The sequence below is a fragment of the Girardinichthys multiradiatus genome, chromosome 21 (genome assembly GCF_021462225.1).
Source record: "Girardinichthys multiradiatus isolate DD_20200921_A chromosome 21, DD_fGirMul_XY1, whole genome shotgun sequence".
Classification (NCBI taxonomy): Eukaryota; Metazoa; Chordata; class Actinopteri; order Cyprinodontiformes; family Goodeidae; genus Girardinichthys; species Girardinichthys multiradiatus.
Genome location: NC_061813.1, coordinates 37054940 through 37073753, shown reverse-complemented (window position 1 = coordinate 37073753; position 18814 = coordinate 37054940). Strand labels below are relative to the sequence as shown.

General features: G+C 41.9%; 1 long non-coding RNA gene across 1 annotated transcript in view; it reads right to left on the bottom strand.

The window, feature by feature from the left end:
* Positions 1–744: 744 nt before the first annotated feature.
* The window catches only part of LOC124857666, a 58439-nt gene continuing 40369 nt past the window's right edge, over positions 745–18814 (bottom strand). Inside the window, exons 3-4 of the long non-coding RNA XR_007035649.1 lie at positions 1906–2051; positions 745–901 (exon numbers count right to left, since the gene is read on the bottom strand). This is a non-coding gene — a long non-coding RNA (uncharacterized LOC124857666). The remainder of the gene's footprint in view (positions 902–1905; positions 2052–18814) is intronic.

The following is an 18814-nucleotide window of genomic DNA, read 5'->3' as shown; positions in this document are numbered from 1 at the left end:
TAATCTCCCGCATATGTAGTGGGGCCAAATTTGATTTTGTTGTGATAAAATTAACTGTTGATGGACTAATAGAGTTTGAGTGCTGTGACAGATGTTATCCTCAGAATAACATTTTGACATCCACATCACTGTAGGGCAGATCAACCTTATCAGTAAAACACAGAAGGCTTATGAGGAGAAAGATGAGACTTTCAGTTGCTTCCATTCACTAATGCTAAGTCTGACATAGCATTTGGATGGTTTGCTGAAATAAACTAATCTGGTCATGCAGTAGTTGTGAAAGGTGGGAGTGAGCATTAGAGTGACAATACTGGTCAGAAGTGGAGCAAAATTACTACCTGAATGCAGACCTTGTTTGCTTCAGAGTTACTTAAAATTCCTCAACACGGAGCCAGTTTGTTAGATCTCCTAACACAAACAGTGAAACTGAAGAGCCAAAAGAGTAAAAATAGTGATCATATATGCCCTTTAATTCCTGTTTAATTTACAGGCTTTTAACCTGAAGCAAATATGCCACATTTTAGTTGTCTTTACATTTGAAAATGCATTTCTGACATGTTTTAAGCTTTTATCTAATGAGTGTTGATGCGCCTTCCTGTTGAGGCAAACTAACTGCTTTATTTTGTGCAGCGGATAAAGTGACTCACAGTGAAACATGATCTCCATGAGGCGGCTGTTTATTTAAAGTTGATTGGCACAGCGAACTAAAGTTTAGAAATGTCTGAACATAATTAGAAGGATGATTAAATTATTTTCTAATCGCAGGCTCAAAGCTCATGCCGCCTTAATGAACTTTGCCTTCTAACTTTGAAGCCCAAACAGATTGTCCATCTGCACGATGCCATATGTGACTGGAGGCTGCTGCAGCTGACTGGATCAGGCTCTGTGACATTCTTTCAGCCTGTTTGGGAGTGAAACGTATTCTTATATTAGCAGCTTTGTTCCAAAACGCGACATCCAGCATCTGCAGACGGGTGACACAGATTTATATTAATTGATTTATTGGGTAAAGCAAACAGTCAGAGTAATAAAATTAGTCTAAAGCAACACTGTGTGACTCTGAATCTTGAGTTAAATCATCTTTATGATAAATGTGTGACATTTTATTTCCATATGGTGCAGTCTTTGTTGCAGTAGATTTTCAGTCATCTAGGATATGACAATCCTAACAACTTAAGAAGAAGGCAGCCGGACCTCTGCTCTTGGTTACTTGAAGACATCTTAAGTCTTCTCTAAAAGGCTTCCTCAGTTCTTAACATGGCTGGAAAATAACAGGCTTATCAGTTGTAGTCAGAACAATCATACTAATAGGGCCGTTAAGGTCACCAATGTGGCAATTTGGACACGTTATTCACCGGCCCTACCGTCAACTTAGCTGTGTGTTTGGGTAGAAGCAGAAAATTAAAAGTCATCCAGAATTTTGTGTCTTCCAGACCCACATATTGTCTAAATATAGTAACTGGTAGTAACTGTGTTACCTAGTTTTTAAAAGCCAATACCAATGTTCTTTACCTTAGTACAGGATACCCAACTAATGCCATCCAATGCAGGCTGTTCTTCAACAAGACTCTACAAATCATTCAAACTCACATATAATTAATGCTCTATAAAAACAAATTACAGGTATTTTTATTTGTTTTGCTACTTCTTTGTAAGTTGTGATTTTTTTAATCCAACTTCATAGTAAATGTTAGTCTATAGAGCAGAGTGTCATGTTTCTTATTGCCGACTTAACCCACATGCAGAGACACTCAGAAAACAAGAACGGTTTAGCTGAAGTTTATTGAAAACTCAGCAAGGCAGTTATGAGAGCGGTGAACCTAATCCCCATCACTAAATAAAACAAGGGGAAAAGACGGTTAGAGACTGAACCTCAGAATACGGCCTAAAAAAAATTTTTCTTACTGGTGGGGGGGAATGTGGAATCCGCCAGGGAGAGGCACAGAGTCAGGAGAGGAACTCAGTCTGCCAGGTTCAGTTCTAGTCCAGGAGGGAGCCACAAAAACAACAACAGAGGTCTGGTTCGAGGTCCGATCAGCCAGAGGTCACACCTGGAACAGGTAACAAGAAGAAGTTAGTGTTTTCCTTTCAAGTTCAGAAAAAGCTTTACAATCTCTTTACATCAAACTTCAGAAGCAGTTTGGGAGGCCAAGAAGTCCCGGATGAGGGAGGGATCGAGAATGAAGGACCCAGGAACGGTCCTCCGGGCTGTACCCCTCCCAATCGACGAGGTATTGCCATCCACGTCCCCGCCGCCGGGAGGCAACAATGCAGCGAACGGAGTAGACAGGGTGACCCTGGAAGTCCCGGGCGGGCGGAGGGTCATGACCGGAGGGAAAAGTGTGCTGGTCTGGACAGGCTTCAACTAAGAAGCGGGAAAGACAGGGTGTACGCGGAGACTGGGAGACAGACGAAGACGGACAGAGGCAGGGCCAACAAGTGAGTCAATTACGTACGGCCCAATGAACCTTGGAGAGAGCTTTCTGGACAGGGACTTAAGTGGGATGTCCCGTGCGGCGAGCTAAACTTTCTGACCAGGGCGGTAACTGGGAGCGGGCAGATGTCGACGGTCTGCATAGCGCTTGTTTTGGGCTGCTGTTCGGTGAAGTGGCCGGGTGGTGGCGTCCCAAACCCGCTTACATCTCCGGATGTGGTGTCACACTGTAGGAACAGTGATGTCCCTCTCCTCCGACAGGAACAGCGGAGGTTGGTACCCCAGGGAGGCCTCAAAAGGTGTGTAGCCGGTGGCAGAGGAGACATGCGAGTTGTGGGTGTACTCAATCCACCCCAAGTGGGCAGTCCATTCAGTGGGGCTGGTTGATGTTACGCACCATAGCGCCGCCTCCAAATCTTGGTGGAGACACTCAACTTGGCCATTCGACTGGGGGTGATGGCCCGAAGTCAGTGCCACCTTTGCCCCCAAAGCGTCACAGAAATGTCTCCAGACCCGGGAAGTGAACTGAGGGGCCCTGTCGGACAACAGACAATTGGGGATGCCGTGCAGGCAGAAGACATGTTTGACCACCAGCTTTGCTGTCTGGAGAGCCGACGGCAGCTTCCTGAGTGGGACCAGGTGGCAGGCCTTGGAGAACCGATCGACTATAGTCATTATTACAGTCATTCCATGAGAGTTCGGCAGGCCGGTAACAAAATCCAAAGCTACGTGAGACCAGGGTCGCTTGGGGACGTTGAGAGGCTGGAGCAGGCCCACGGGGGGTTGATTGGAGGTTTTGCTTCTGGTGCAGGTAGTGCAGGCGTTGACGTACTCCCTGATGTCTTTATACATGGACGGCCACCAATAACGCCTGGAAACTGCAGCGACGGTTCTACTGACTCCTGGATGGGCGAAGAACTTGGCTGTATGGAACCAGCAGATCAATCTGGACCATACTGAGGCTGGAACGTAGGTCCGTCCAGGGGGCCCAGTGCCCGGCGCTGGATTGTCAGGGAGGGCTCGCCGCACCAGGTTCTCTACCTCCCAGGTTAAGGAGCCAACAGTACAACTTGGCAGCAGAATGGGCTCGGCCTGTTTTTCAGAGTCCCCAGGGCCGAACTGGCGGAACAGAGCGTCGGGTTTAAGGTTCTTGGAACCAGGCCTAAAAGAAATAGACAGATTAAAGCGGGGGAAAAAAAGTGACCAACGTGATTGACGGGCATTAAGACGTTTAGCTGACTGAATGTAAGACAAGTTCTTGTGGTCTGTCCAAACCAGCACAGGATGTTCTGCGCCTTCCAGCCAATGCCTCCACTCCTCCAGGGCCAGCTTGATGGCTAGCAGCTACACAGGGGTGTAGCCTCCCATCCTGGTCCGAAAGTTGAGAGAGTACCGCCCCACCCCGGTGTCCGAGGCGTCAAACTCTAATCTGAACTGCTTAGCAGAGTCTGGATGTATCAGGACAGGTGCTTGGGAGAACATCCTCTTTAACCGGGTGAAGGCAGCCTCGGCCCCCGTGCCCCAGCTGAAGGTCGTCTTGGTGGAGGTTAGCGCGGTCAGGGGAGCCACCACTTGGCTGTAATTCCATATGAACCTCCGGTAGAAGTTGGCCAACCCCAGGAACTGCTGCAGCTTCTTCCAGGAGTCAGGTACTGGCCAGTCCAGCACTGCTCGAACCTTCCCTGAGTCAGCGTGGACCTGTCCCTCTACCAAAACAAATCACAGGAAACTGACGGTCGACTGATGAAAGTCGCACTTCTCGACCTTGACGTACAGTCTGTTTTCAAGGAGGCGCTGTAGAACCAGCCGAACGTGGTGGTGGTGTTCCTGGAGGGAAAAAATTTAAATATTGTCCAGGTATGCAAACACAAAAATGTTCAAAAAATCTCTCAGATCGTCATTGATGAGTGCCTGGAACACTGCTGGAGCATTACTTAAGCCGAAGGGCATGGCCAAATACTCAAAGTGCCCTAGGGGATTCTTGAACGCCGTCTTCCACTCATCTCCCTGGCGGATTCGTACTAAGTGGTAGGCGTTTCTGAGGTCCGGTTTGGTGAAAATAGTGGCGCCGTGTATGGGTTCAAAAGCCGAAGCTAACAATGGAAGTGGGTACTTATTTTTTTTACAGTAATAGCGTTCAAACCTCTGTAATCAGTGCAAGGAGGCAAACTACCGTCCTTCTTCTCCCCTGCCCCCAGGGGAGATGAGGAAGGACGGATAATCCCAGCAGCTAAAGACTCCGCAATATACAGGTCCTTCTCAAAATATTAGCATATTGTGATAAAGTTCATTATTTTCCATAATGTCATGATGAAAATTTAACATTCATATATTTTAGATTCATTGCACACTAACTGAAATATTTCAGGTCTTTTATTGTCTTAATACGGATGATTTTGGCATACAGCTCATGAAAACCCAAAATTCCTATCTCACAAAATTAGCATATCATTAAAAGGGTCTCTAAACGAGCTATGAACCTAATCATCTGAATCAACGAGTTAATTCTAAACACCTGCAAAAGATTCCTGAGGCCTTTAAAACTCCTAGCCTGGTTCATCACTCAAAACCCCAATCATGGGTAAGACTGCCGACCTGACTGCTGTCCAGAAGGCCACTATTGACACCCTTAAGCAAGAGGGTAAGACACAGAAAGAAATTTCTGAACGAATAGGCTGTTCCCAGAGTGCTGTATCAAGGCACCTCAGTGGGAAGTCTGTGGGAAGGAAAAAGTGTGGCAGAAAACGCTGCACAACGAGAAGAGGTGACCGGACCCTGAGGAAGATTGTGGAGAAGGGCCGATTCCAGACCTTGGGGGACCTGCGGAAGCAGTGGACTGAGTCTGGAGTAGAAACATCCAGAGCCACCGTGCACAGGCGTGTGCAGGAAATGGGCTACAGGTGCCGCATTCCCCAGGTCAAGCCACTTTTGAACCAGAAACAGCGGCAGAAGCGCCTGACCTGGGCTACAGAGAAGCAGCACTGGACTGTTGCTCAGTGGTCCTAAGTACTTTTTTCGGATGAAAGCAAATTCTGCATGTCATTCAGAAATCAAGGTGCCACAGTCTGGAGGAAGACTGGGGAGAAGGAAATGCCAAAATGCCAGAAGTCCAGTGTCAAGTACCCACAGTCAGTGATGGTCTGGGGTGCCATGTCAGCTGCTGGTGTTGGTCTACTGTGTTTTATCAAGGGCAGGGTCAATGCAGCTAGCTATCAGGAGATTTTGGAGCACTTCGTGCTTCCATCTGCTGAAAAGCTTTATGGAGATGAAGATTTCATGTTTCAGCATGACTTGGCACCTGCTCACAGTGCCAAAACCACTGGTAAATGGTTTACTGACCATGGTATCACTGTGCTCAATTGGCCTGCCAACTCTCCTGACCTGAACCCCATAGAGAATCTGTGGGATATTGTGAAGAGAACGTTAAGAGACTCAAGACCCAACACTCTGGATGAGCTAAAGGCCGCTTTCGAAGCATCCTGGGCCTCCATAAGACCTCAGCAGTGCCACAGGCTGATTGCCTCCATGCCACGCCGCATTGAAGCAGTCATTTCTGCAAAAGGATTCCCGACCAAGTATTGAGTGCATAACTGTACATGATTATTTGAAGGTTGACGTTTTTTGTATTAAAAACACTTTTCTTTTATTGGTCGGATGAAATATGCTAATTTTGTGAGATAGGAATTTTGGGTTTTCATGAGCTGTATGCAAAAATCATCCGTATTAAGACAATAAAAGACCTGAAATATTTCAGTTAGTGTGCAATGAATCTAAAATATATGAATGTTAAATTTTCATCATGACATTATGGAAAATAATGAACTTTATTACAATATGCTAATATTTTGAGAAGGACCTGTACTTCTCCATTACCCATCTCTCCGGCCCTGAGATCCTATAGAGCCGGCTGGAGGGCAAAGGAGTGCCTGGGAGGAGGTTAATGGCACAGTTGTAAGTCCGATGAGGAGGCAGAGATAGGGCCCAGGACTTACTAAAAACCTGTTTGAGGTCGTGGTGCTCGGGGGGGAACCCTGGTCAAATCTGGGGGCTCCTCCTCCTTACTCTCGTCCACAGGAGTACTAGGGCAGATGGCAGACTATAAACAAGAGCTGAGGCATCTCTCAGACCAAGCCTCTATGCGTGAATCCACCCAATTTATATGAGGGTTATGGTGCTGGAGCCAGGGGAAACCGAGCACCAGTGCGCCCTGAGCGATGGGGAAAACAAAAAACGAAACGTGCTCGGCGTGGTTACCAGATAAGATGAGTTCTAATGGCTGCATTTGATGGGTGATTTCATGTAAAAAAAAACGTCCAAACGCCAAAACTCGGCAAGGCTGGGATGACAATTCTGTAGCTATCTGTTTCTTGTTAATCGGATCTTGGTCAATCAGGTTTAAATTACACCCGGAATCAACTAGGGTGGACAAAACCTCAGCATGGCGGTTCAACAATAAGGTGGCCGGCAACGTGAGCCGAGGGGTCTTAAAAACAGAGGGTGGGTCCGTCGGTCGCCCCTTCACAGCCGGCGGACCCCCCTTTTGGCCGGACGGGACATGCGGAAATAAAATGGTCAGGAGCACCACATAAAACACTGGTTAGCCTCCTGTCGCCGTCGTTGCTCAACAGGCGAGAGCCTGGCTCTTCCCACCTGCACGGGCTCAGGCTCGGTGTGGCCAACCAGCGAGTTCTGCGAAACCGGCAAGGGAGATGAGGAGGCTGGTTGAGGGCACCCCACCGCTCTTTCGGTTCTCTACGGGTTTAGGGAAATTCTTGCAGAACCAGCATAGTTTCTAAGTAATTTCAAAACAAACAGCCGTGTAAGCGGGACATGAAGAGGACCAGGGTGGATTGGAATGGGCAGGTTTTATTTAAATTACCAGCTACATGGGACTGAACCTGCAAGACAACCACAACATCCACCATGACTGTCAAGAATGATCACCAAGCAGAGACACTAATGACAAGTCTGGTTAAACCAGCTATCTCCCATGTGACACCACATGAAACACGATACAGCCTACTCTCTGGTTATGCATGTTGTACTGTGTTAAATATTCATAACAGTGTATTTTTATATGATTTGTATGACTGTTTTGCTGGGATGTCACCTAAATGAGATGAAAGCAGCAGAATACTACATTTATGTGTGGTAAATATGCATGAAAATCAATTAAATGGAAAACATAAAAGAGGTATATAAATAGTTTAGGATTAAATTCTGAAGATGATCATTATTCTCGTCACGGCTTGTTTCAGCCTCTGGGCCCACATTACCATCCATCGTGGTTCATGAATCATCAGTCATATTCTGAAGCAAACATCCATGGCTGAAGCTCTTGCAGCAGGACAGCTTCCTGTGTCAAATCTCCCTCGATCCTGTCTGACTGCCTTAAAATGCTTCAGAAACCACATTAGTTTGTTAAAAGTTGATCGTCCAGCAAAGTTTTACTCAAGATAATAAAACATCCTGAAACTCAAGACTCTTTGTGTCAGTCCTCCTTGCTTACAATTGTTCTTGCCATCTACCACAGGAAATTAAAAATAATCCTGGCTTTTATGTCTTCAAGACATGATTGTGGACTAAAAACAGTCGTTAGCTTAAGTAGCAGTTAGCCTAAGTAGCATTTTTGTGTGTTTAGCTGCTAGTTTGCAGTGAGGTGTTTAAGAAATAAATAAAAAATCCTAAAGAAAAAAAAAAACATATGTCAAACTTTTATTTGATGTTTTTCACAGATTTCTCAGAAAATGAAAATACTGTCACGGTTCTGTACATTAGCACTGGAGACCAAACTAATGTCTTCAAGATATGCATGTAGAGTAGCTAGCTTGAGTAGCAGTTTGTCTAGTTAGCTTTTAGCTTGACCGATGACCTGCCCATGGTGTACCCTGGCTCTCGCCCTGTTCCTTTAATAAATAAAATAAAAACATAGAGAAAATTAAGGTATCCAGGTTATTTCTTCAAGACTTTCTTTTGTTATAATTGGATTGGATTTATCAGGCTTTATGGATAAATATAGCTGAGTATCATTAGCATAATAGAAATGTAACCAGGGAACAGGAAGCCATTTTTAGTCTACTGCTGCTACTTTAATCCTCACATGTTCAAGCCTATGTAAAAAACATTATGGAGATCAATTCATTATTTGCTTGACTTTAGCAATTAGCAAGGAGTGGGTGATGATACATTTATACATATTGATTTAACTTAATCTGGAAATTATTCCCCATAATTCACCCCAGAAACTGCAAAGAAAGGTGCTAAAGACAAAAAAGTTATAATATTTTTAACTTGTTGAAGCAAACAACATGTGTTACCACCTAAAGATAGAAAATAAACTCATGACGTTTTGTATCTTATTGGCTGTCACTGTCTAACCATGGGAGGCAACAGTGTCTAACCAACACCATTACTACAAACATATCCCTCCTTCTTGTGGAGAATTACAGGAATTTGTGTCAAATTCTGCATTTTGACATCAATGCTCTGGAATAAAACTACAGCAGGAGAAATAATTTCTGACATTGTGACATTTTATGACTCATTGGAGATGTGTTCATTCATTTTGACAGTGACCATGCCCACACAGTCACACCTAAACCTGTTTATTTGAGCTGAAAACAGGGGGTGTTGGTGGTGTTAGGTGGCAGAAGGCTGGTTTCACGATGAAAAGATGATCAAAGCTTCCATTTCTTATGTTAGATGGATAAATCGGTTTGATGACTGCTGCCTGTAAGTGCCTGATGTTTTATTTTTTATGGCTGATGCCAACATATTCATCACATTATATTTATTTACCTAGTATGTTTTTTTTTTTGCCATGGGTTTGCGATTTCTCTTTTCTTTGGAGATCAAACATGTAGTAGCTTCCCATTCAAACCACATTGTTGTACGCTCTCCTACAAACTTAAAAATAAATGATTCTTTATTGCAACAAAATCTCACACTAAATAAATGAGAAAAATCCAGCCCTCCGAGTACATCTGGTTATTACAAAGGACTGAATAAATGTAATAGTTTTTTGTTCTCTACACTTTGGTAAATATGTCTTATTGAATTACTAATCCACAACTTCCTGTTTCCTGGTGTATAAATAGGACGTGGCACTAAGGCACAATCTTCAGAATGGGAAAGACAAGAGAACCTGCCATTTAAGCATAGGCTTCACAAATCTTCGGCAACTTAGCGATGCTATCATGTCAACATGGACCATCTATACCATGAAGAATGAAGGCACTTCTTTAGGAAAAACGGGTCCCACTGCATTACAGGCTGGGTGTACCTTATAAACTGGCTCGTTGACGTGCATTAAGCACTCAACAAAAAGCATAAACAAAACACAGGACTTAATTTACTGACTCGTGAATAACCAAATCGGGTTCTGCGTTCACTTGCTACAACACAGCCCCGCCCACTGTGATGTCATAACGTAGATGCACAAAAAACAGAAATATTAGGGAGTTTTCGAAGCCTGCTTTTTAAAAACTTCACTCTTTTGTGAAATCCTGGGGTTAAAAGTTATACTTTATTATCGAGCTGTGTTTTTGTTTTATTTGTACAATTGTTACTGAAGGAACGAAAATCTACGGCTAGTGTCTTTAATTTAGCCTATTTTGCAGAAATCAGTATTTCTAATTCTATTCTAATTCAAATTACTCCTCAGCATTCTTGACTTGGCTGCGGCCTGCAGTAGAATCCTTCATCACTGGTATAAAGAAAATTACACAGATAAAGAGATGCAAAAATGTCACATTTCAGATTTCTTCCCCTGTAAGCCCTCAGAAAAAGGGAGCTATACTCAAGAGTTACACAAACAACTATTTGAAAGTCCATTTGAGGAGAAGACAGACAGCTCAATAATCCAACAAAGCTATGACCCAGTTGATGCGTGTGCTTTTGTAGCTGAAGATGGACGGAAGAAGAAGAAAACAAGAATCAAACCCCTGCTTGAGGTTTCTGACACTTTGAAGGTGCGCTGGTGCTACTGAAGTGTGTTTTTTTTATGGTTCTCTCTCTGTGTAGACATAAAACAAAGTAGTTCATGTCTGTCTGAAGTTATCACTGCCTCACAGCGATGCACAGACAGCAGACAGGACTCGCCTGCACAATAATGATCAAACCTGACTGCGAATGTTCAGAAAGGACATCTAGTGCAGAGCTAAACAGAACAAGTCACCTTTCAGTTTTATGTATTGTGCTTATATGTTTTTTATTGCTTATTTCCGTGCTTGTTTTCATTTCAGTGGTTCTGGTGCAGTAACCGTGTCGCCATTTCCACCAAAATCTCACTGAATGAGATTTCGATTTTAATAAAGGTCAAACAAACACATTTTGATAGAAACGTCTGCTTAACCACAGGCTGTATTTGTGTTTCAGCTCTCTCTGACGCTCAAGAATCGTTTGGCCTATGATCTCTTTCTTTGTTTTTAGTGTCCCGCGAAAGTTTTCACACCCCACTGTCACGTTTTATTACGTTACAAACACAATCTTCAACGTATGTTGATGGGATTTTATGGAATAGACAAAATCAATTTATTATTTTTAAGTTGAACCAAATAAATAGATGGTTGTCAACATATTTCCCAAAAATATCTGAAACGTGTGGTGTGCATTTATATTCAGCTCCCTTTAATGCTCTGCCTTTAAATAAAATTCAGTGCAATCAAATACCATCTTTGTTAAAGAACAAACAGCATCATGAAGACCAAGAAACAGAGCAGAAAGTTGTGGAAAAGGTTAAAGCAGGGTTAGGTCATATAAAAAGAGGCCTATGGTTACTCTGGAGGAGTTACAGAGATCGACAGCTCAGGAGGGAAAATCTCCACAAATCTGTCTTTTTTGGACAAGTTGCAATATTGTTGCATTTTTTACAGAAAGTATATGTAGAGGATACGGCAAATGTGGAAGATGCTCTGGTCAGAGGAGATTAAATATGACGTTTTGACCTACGAACTAATCACTAAGTCTGATGGAAAACTGACACTATAAAAGCGCAACAGACATAAGTCGTATAGGGAACACAACAAAACATCAGCATTATGCTGTGGGGAAGCTTTCCTTCTGCCATAGACTAGAGACTGGGACAGAGGTTCACGTTCGAGCAGGACCCTAAATATACAGCCTATGGCTTAGATGAAAGCATATTCATGTGTAACAATGGTCCAGTCAAAGTTCCGATCAAAATCCAATTGGGAATCAGTGGCAAGACATGGAACATGATGTTCACAGACACACCCCTTCCAGTCTGATTGACATCAGACTTTTTCACACAAAATACTCCCAGCTGGAACTGTAGGGGAAGATTATTCTGTGCTACTTCGAGTTGGTTTGTCACATAAAATCCCAATAAAATACATTAAAGTATGTGGTTGTAATGTGACAAAGTGTGCAAAATGTCCAGGGGTACAAATACTTTTGTAAGACAATATGAACCAACTGCAGAAAATGAACAATACCCCCTCATTAGAGGTGTAAAAGCTCACCGAATACAGACTAGCCCACTGTAAAACAAACTGAAAACGTTCTACAGCCAACAAAGACATTTGAAAAGAAAAACAACAAAGACTCCAAGAAAATGTAATTTAAAGCAGACATCTCGGCTATCTTTAACCTACAACACACACCCTTTTCTCTTAAGTTGAGAACTATTCATTTAGTCTTTGTCTCCATCTGTTTTCCATCTCATCTAGAGAATTGTCAGTTTCACTTATTGTGCAGCTTTCCCTGAAAAATAATGTTCAAGCTGGAATTATGCTCGTGATGATAGCGTTCACAGCCTCTCCCCTTGTAGATTCAGATCAAAAGCTTTATTTGAAATAGATGATAAAAGTATGGGGGTGGGGGTGTGGGGGTGGGGGTGTGGGGGTGGGGGGGGGGGCGGGGGGGGGGGGGGGGGGGGGGGGGGGGTGGTGGTTAAAAATTGCATTACTGTGTGCTGGTGAGAACAACCCATCCAAGGAAATTCATTGGGAGAGAAATTCAGGGTTTTTTTTCCAGAGGAGCTTCCTGCTGACATTAGAAGAACTGAAGTCTGGGACCATTAAAACGTTTTCCAAGTTATGTTCAAGGGCTTCCATGGAGTTTGTTGCTTAGTTAGTTGTCATAAAGAGTCATTTGTTTCATGTTGGGACTAATTCAAATGCAAATACACTATAAAAGGAGATGAAAGGCTAGGACATTTATAACCATTTATTTAGCTGGGTTTAAAGTGTGAACTTTACAGACTTTTATTTATGCTGCTTTAAGTAGATCAGTAACAAAAATCCAGTTTCCTGGTTCTCTGAAATCAGCGGAGCTCTGTTTTTATTAACTACCAATTAACATCCATCCATCCATCCGTCCGTCCATCCGTCCGTCCGTCCGTCCGTCCGTCCGTCCGTCCATCCATCCATCCATCCATCCATCCATCCATCCATCCATCCATCCAAGTCTGTATATTTGCAGGCTCCATATTTAAAGCCTTACCACTCCACATACAGTATACCTGCCATTTATCAATCTTTCCATTAACAAAAAATTGCAAGAAATTAACTGAAGGCTCTGGAGAATTGATCCTAGAAGAGTGGGTCATGTCTTTTAAATTAAACACACTTGATCAGACAACAGGAAAAATTATGGCTTTAACTTTCTGTATATGTTGGTATTTACATGAAATACAGTAATATTCAGTACATCAGAATAGGAAATGAGGCTCTGTTGTCAGATTTAAAGTACTTTTTGAAAACAGCAACCCTAAATTGGGTATTGAACATACTCTTCCTTAAGCCCACATTTCTGTGATGAAATGTTTATTATTGGTCTGATATAATATTTATATCTGAAATGTTCTGTTTCATCATCATAATTAACAGAAGGCTTGAAAACATCAGCCTGTGTGCAATTAATCACTATAATGTGCTTTACTTAGTGAACAGAGTTACTGTAATAAATTAACTTTTCAATAATGTTCTAGTTTATTGAATATGACAGTAGATCTGATCTTAGCTGCATATGATGTAAGTATAGTAAAGGTCAGAAGGAGTTGGACTCTGTTGTCATAGATCTGGAGAAAGCCCATGAGAGGGACGAGTGAGACTGCACGATGAAGTGCGGTGTGAGGGACTTGTGGACTGCGGTGAGGTGTGTGGTAGGATGTAGTTAGTTAAAGTTAGTTAAAGATAAGGGTGGGATCAACTCTGAACCTATTTTTGTTTGCAGCATTGAGGAACAGATGACATTTAAATTTGCATAGATTACGATGTTTGTTGATGATATTGTAGTTTATGGTAAATAGGGAACAGAGCTTGTTGGGGTTAAAGAATGCTTTGAAGAGAGGATGAATGACGGTCACTAGAAAAATAAATAGATGGGAGACAGAACAGAAAAGCTGCAAGATGTAGAGTTACTGAAGTTGGTAAAGTAAGTACCAAGGGTAAAACATGCAAAAAAACAGGCGATGCTTAGGAGAGGGGAAGAAACGAGTGCATTTAGGGTGGAAGAAATTGAGTTAGTGTGTTATGGGTGGTTTGTGTCTTTCTACCACCGGGGCAGATCTAGAGACTGATTGTTCTGCCCTATCCTTCTCTGCAAAATAGCTTGATTGATAACATGTGAACATAGTAGTTTTCAGGTTTTGTCACAGCTTCTCTATTGATTTTAGATCTAGGCTTGACTAGACCATCCTAACACTCAATATGCTTCAATCCAAAGGGAAACCTTCACCCCAGTCTCAAATCTTTTGGAACCTCTAACAGGTCCCTTTTCCTGCTGAAAAAAAAGCATCTCCAAAGCAGAGTGCTGCCACCACCATGTCTTACACTGTGGATGTTGTGTACAGGGTGATGGGCACCGTTTTCTGCCACATGTAGTGTTTTACCTATAGTCCATAAGTCTCATCCAACCAAAGCACCTTCTTCCGCATGTTTGTCTGTTTCCTAAATGGATTGCTGATATCTGCAAATGGCAATCCTCACCACCCACCACAGCATCAGGTGTCAAAAATATCAATAACCATAATTTTCTTCCACTTCACAATTATGCACTACTTTGTGCAACAAATCCCACTAAAATGTGTTAAAGTTGGTGGTTGTAATGGGAGAGAATAGTATTAGATCTAAAAGTAAAATACAAATTCATGAACAACCATGTGGACAAACAATAAGAGCTGAATGTTTGATATAATTACATAAACAGTGGATTAAATCCACCTTTCTGGCCAGGATAATTAACGCAAACATTAACTGATTAGAATCTGTGATAACACACAATTTATGGGATAAGACTCTCCATTAACCACTAAGTCAATTGTTTAATTATGTTCTGAACAATAATTTAATCATTGTAAATTGGTGAAAATCCTCCAGCAACCTGGACATTTTCATGAGTTGATCTCATGCAAATAAAGGAAAACAGAAAAAGGTCCTACCTGAAAAGGACAAACTCTCAAGACAAAAACTGAATTTCAAACCATGGATAAAGCATCCAGAAGATGATAGAAGTACGACAACAGAAAGAAAGACCCATGTGATTACTTGTCTCTGACAAAATAGGACAAGAATTCTTCAATTGATTACCAATTCAGCATAACACATTATTTGGCTTAAAATAAAAACCAACACAATGGAGTAAAAATCCTCCTGAAAGCCTCAGTGACTCCGATTTTTTCTGTCATCAGGGATACAATCAAGCATACACATCTCTGAAGCTTCTTTGGGACAAGAATCGTAATGCTGCAAAAAATTTGATGAATAATGAACTCAGCCAAGGGGCTTTTTTAATGTAATCCAGCCACTGTCTCTCACAGAGCATTTCATCAAACTTCAATAAAATAATACAGGAAAAAGTGACACATTATTACTGAAGGCAACCTGAGCTGCTCGGGGACAAAACAATCAAGGAAAGCAATCTAAAAAAAAAAAGAAAATCTTGATAAGAGGTGGATGGAATTAGAAATAATTTAATTTTGGCAGGTTGCGGCGACAATCGAGCGTCGCTTCGGGCTTCGGTTACATTAGAACGGCTAACTTCCCGTGATGCAGGCGGACACGGTTTGTTTGATTGCAAATGAAAAAAGTCGTGTCAGAGGTGTACACTGGTGTTCAGACAAAGAACACAATCACATTAGAGGGTAAAGCGCCCCATTATTGTTCTCTCTCGGCTTACAATCAATAAAGACTCACTCTTATTCAAGTTCCTGAGATTAAATCCAGCGTTTCAGTGGGCTGGTTGCTGTTGCAGCGCCGGGGTTGGTGTACACAGGTTACATCAGCCGAAAAAGGCTTCCGCTACCAGTAAAGTTCATTTAGGTGCAAACTGGAAAACAACACGGGTCTCAAACAACCCCAATCAGAAATTTACATACACCCCTTATCAGCATGAATGTCACTTTCAGTTTGTGCATATAGGGATTTATGTGAACCATTCTGTTTCAGCATCTTCAATGATTTGTAAAGTTTGAAGTTTGTGTTAATTGCAGACTTTACCCCAATCCAAGCAGGCTCAAATATATACATACATCCCCCATATTATCTGATTTAGTGAAACCTTGCAGGAAGCAACAACATGCTGTTTGTTGGCACAAACAAGGTTCCGCCCTAACTCTGGCTGGATATTTGACCTCTTCATCTGCCAGAACTATGGAGGTCATTTAGGCTAAAAGGTTTTCTGACAATGAATCTGTTTTTGGGTATTGTTGAAACATTTTTAAAGGGGTTTAGGGCGGGTTCATGGCAGAAGCTTAATGTTAGCCTGATTTATCTGTTCCAACTGCTTTATCGGTCCCGTTGAAACACCAAACCTTGTCTGGGTTTCAACCTTCTGCCAGTAGAGTTAAGGAAGATTTGTAGTTCCAATCAATTTGACCAGTAAACCAGTACCAATGGAAACAAAACAGCCCACAGAATGATGATGACAACACCATGCTCCAAATTTGGTACAGAGTTCTACGGTTTAAAGCCTAACCATGACTTCTGCAAGTATTCTCCTTTGCTTGATCTCATCGAATCATAAAATGTATGCAGAAGAGATTTGGCTTGTATGTCTGGGCGGCGTTAAATTTCCCTCAAGCTTAAATGTTTTATTTTTAGCAAGGGCTTCTGTCTTGGTAGGGCTCCTCTAAGCTCAAAACTACGTAAAACTCACTTTCTCTGTTGCAGCTGGTATTCTAGCCATTTCCAGTTGGTAGCAGACTTGGGCTTTAGTTTGGTCGTTTCTGGGTAGCTGTTAAAATCTTAACCAGCTTCTTTTCTTTCGAGGGTGACAGCTTTGGCTAGATAGCTGGGTCTTAGACAGAAATGGGCAATCCATCGAGGTAATCCCAAAACTTTTGACTTTTTGTGTAGCCAGGTGAAAGTGCCTCTGAAAGCTGGTTCAGTGATCTACTATGATCTATTATTTGTAATGATCCCAAACCAGCTGTGAGGCAAGGTGGTGGTGACATCATGCTAAGGGGTTGTTCTGCTCCAGGTGTGAGCTGCAGGTACTAAACGAGGCAAAGGCGTGAGCTCATCTAAACTATTTTAGGTTGCAAAGGAGATTTGTGGGTAAAAGACCCTATAAATATGCATTTTTAGTTGCGCTTAGGTGAGGGGTTTGATCAATGCCAGCAGATAAAACGCTGAAATCTCAAGAACTTTGCCTAACCGTATGATCAGTATCCCACCTGATTTAAATGGTCATGTTTCAGTTTAAAGTATCTAAAACATGAAACAGTTATAAAAGATATAAGCAACATTCAGGTAAGAAAGTTCACTTTTAATCCATCCGTCCGTCAGCAACACAGAGACACAAAGGACAACCAACTATGCACACAAAATCAAACCTTTGGACAGTGAGGAGGAAGCCAGAGTACCTGGAAAGTACATTCAAACCCAATCCAGAAAGGCCCTGGGTTGGATTCAGATCCAGAACATTCAAACTAAAACAGGAAGAGATATTTAAGGCAACAAAGAAATCCAGCAATAAAAAGAGAAAGATTGGCTTATGAAGATATAATTATCAAAACATCTTGAAATGTCCCAGTCACTTGTCTGTCTCTGTTAAAGCTGTTTATTTTATATCCAAGCTGCTGGTGTCATCTCTGCTAGTCAAGGTTTCTTATGCCTCAAAGCTTTTGGTTTTTATTTCTAATTTTGTTCAGTTTAAAATAAAATAAAATAAGAGTCTTGTCCAATAAAGAGGCATCGATTGACTGACTTCCATGGTGCCCGCATCCCTATGGACTCTCAGGTAAACATCTTGAAGGGCAAAGTGGGAGAAAATCCAGGGTTTCACTGCAATGGAATATGGTCAACACAGCAGGCATATAGTGAGCACTTTAAGCAGGATTTTATCATCTGTTTCCCTAATCTTTGACAGTATCACAGACATTCCTTTGTTTGGGTGTAATATATTTGCTTTTAATGTGGTTGAACATTGCCTTAGCAGTCGGCCAACCTACTTCCAGCAGTACCCGCTGCCTGAAATTCCTTAAAAACTGAATTGCAGGTTTGTGCATTTCTTAAAAATTCAGTAGCCTGGCAACAGTGTCCCGCATTAGCAACCCTTAGCTATTATAGAGCTCTTAGAGTGCTTGAAAAGAGGTCCAATAAACTCAAACTCAGCAGTGATTGTGATAACCTCTTGAGTACCTTTGCACCAGAGTTTTTCAGCTCAGCTTCGTGTTTGTTGGATGAATATAAAAAAATCAGCGAGAATGAAAACAGACAAAATTCATTTTAGAAACAAAAAGATAACTTTAAGGGACTTTGAAAGATGGAATCTAGATGTGTTATTATTATTATAAAAAAAATGTGGTTAATAATGATTTATTAATGACTTATTATTTTTGTTATTAAATAAACAACAGAAGAAGGTTGATATGAACTCTGGAAACTGAACAAAATAAGAAATAAAATTATAAACAACAACATAAATATTTGACTTTTAAAATTATAAAACCCCCAGTCGGTCGTGGCAGATGGCCGCTCACACTGAGCCTGGTTCTGGTTCTGCTGGAGGTTTCTTCCTGTTAAAAGGGAGTTTTTCCTCACCACTGTCGCTACATGCATGCTCAGTATGAGGGATTGCTGCAAAGTCAACGCCAGTGACTGTCCACTGTCTCTACATGCTCATCCAGGAGGATGATTTTGTCTCTGACTAGATGCAATCTGCTGGGTCTCTATAGATAGAAAACATTTTAACCAATTTGAATAAATAACTGAATCTGACGGCACTGTTTGATAGTTAGGATTAATTGGAATGTATGAACCCGACTTGAAACCTGTGAGTTTGTAAAGTGCCTTGAGATGACATGTGTCATGAATTGGTGCTATATAAATAAATTTGAATTAAATGAATAACAATAAACAATGCCTGCTTTTTTATTTCAATGCAGTTCAAAGTCAAAATACTTTAGAAGAGAAA